Source organism: Lupinus angustifolius, chromosome LG20, assembly GCF_001865875.1.
Source record: "Lupinus angustifolius cultivar Tanjil chromosome LG20, LupAngTanjil_v1.0, whole genome shotgun sequence".
NCBI lineage: Eukaryota > Viridiplantae > Streptophyta > Magnoliopsida > Fabales > Fabaceae > Lupinus > Lupinus angustifolius.
The window spans coordinates 21,785,791-21,788,069 of NC_032028.1; positions in this window are offsets into that span (position 1 = coordinate 21,785,791).

Below are 2,279 nucleotides of genomic sequence, written 5' to 3' on the forward strand. Positions count from 1 at the left end.
ATTACGGTGTGACAACCTAGTCTCTTTGTGGACGTAATATTGTTTAGTAATATATATAAGTGATCATTATTCTACCATTATAGGACATACACTAAAAGGAGGATTTCAGACCTTGGTGTTTGGAGTTAATCAAAGTAAAACATAAGAACTTGTCTAAGTAGTTCAAATACATAAGAAGTTGAGAAATACTTTCATCATTCAAAATGATCTTGTCTCCTCAAGAATTTGTTAATACTTATTTTATGTTTCTTGTTAATTGTTTATATGCAATTCAAAATAAAAACCACCAAAATATGTTGATCTCATTATTTGTGCATTGACATATTCATATGATTCTTTCTATTAGGCAATTCCTGGTGGTTCGACATAACCCTATACTGTACTACAATTGAATCTTGAAAGAGGTGTAAATTGTAAAATAGTAAAGTGTTATCAATAAATTTATTTGTTGAAACACCTTTTAATATACAAAAGTGATGAAACTAACTTACTAACTTTTATTTATTGTTATTTACATTCCACAATTTATTTATTCTTTAATACCAACCTTCCTTAAGGAAGAAGTTTGGTATGTTAATAAAAGGAACCCGAAAGGGACTAAAAAAATAAAGGTCACTTAACTTTATTATTCTTTTGTTCTTTACTTAATTATTTGTTTCTAACAACTAACTATTCATCACTTTTGTGTGTGTATAACATTTTGCAAGAATGAAATTTTGATGTATTTTAAAACTTTCTGTTGTTTCTGCTGTATTTTAATTCCTTAGTGTGTTTATTTTTAGTTAAAATTATTTTTTAGTGTGTTTATTTTTTCTTTTTGATGATTTATTTAAAAAGTGAATTTGTTGAAACTAAACAAAGTAAGTAAACACAAATGTGGCTTAAACATTTTTCAAGATCAATGACTTTGTAAATTACAAGCTTTGATGAGCAACATGAGATGAAAAATTGAAAATTTTGTGAATAATTCATAATGTTATAACTCAGTTAAATTGCAAAATTTTTGGAAATTCATTTATCATGACCTTGTGAGTTTGTTTAAAAATCAAAGAGTTGTACATAAACCCACCTTGTGAGGGAGTGTAAGCCAAACACAATAATTATGTGAACTTAGTGAGCAACTTTTTGGTTATGCACAATTGATTTTGTTGGAATCTTTCTTTACTTGGTTGCACACAATTTGATAGGATATGATCAAGGCAAGTTCTTTTAATTAGAATGAGCCACTTGACCAAAAATTACCAACCAAATATAGGAATATCCTTTGTTAACCCCTTTGAGCCTTAAAATAAAATTTTATTTTCAAAATAAACCCTTGAGCCTAATATGGAAAAACAAAAATGATCTCCTATACTTTTCTAAGTAAAAAGAGAGCATTTTTCAAAATGAAGGTTGATGGAAGAAATTAAGTTGTGGGGAACAGTTGGTCATGTAACAAAGTGTTCAAGGAAAAATTCGTAATCTCTTTCCAAATCAAAACGTAAAGAAAAAGATCTGAAATAAAAAGGAGTGAAAAGAGATTGAGAAAATTAAAGAGAAGTTACACAAAAAGGTCAAGAAAAAGAATGAGGGAAGGAAAAATGGAAAAAAGTTGAAAGGAGTATATGTTTTTAATGAAAAGATAATTTTTGCTCTCTTTTAACTTTGAAAGTATCTTTGAATATCTTGAAAAACCAATTTCCTTTGACAACCAAGCCTCATTACAACCTAAATAAGACCTTAGTAATTCTTGAAAAAATTGTGCAATCAAAGTAAGTATTGACATGAAAAACAAAATTAAATTCTTGCAAACCAAACAAGTTGAGTTTTGAGTGAAACACTTACCCCATTTGGTTCCATTCTTGAACCGTGTGTGAAATGCATCTCTTTGATTGATAACATTTTTAATAAGTGAAATGCTAAATGAGTTTTTGAAAAGATGTGTTCAAGTCTTAGTTTGAAGCATTATGAGTCAAAGTTACATAATCATAAACACATCTCATGGAACTTAAAAGGAATCATGAATAAGTTTTGATCTTGTACAAACCTAATTTTTCCAAAGTCAAGTGGTTGTTATTTTACCTTTTTTTAGGGACAACCAAAGTTTTAAGTTGGGGGGAGTTTGATAAGTGCCAAACATACCTAAATTTCATACACTTTTATGGCACTTATCTTAAGCATAATTGAGAAAAACCAACTTAAAAACAATACATTTTAGATAAAATATCACAATCTTGTATACTTGTGTTTGTATTTCTTTTTTTTTTATGTATTTTGTAGGATTTAGAAAGAAGAAAAGA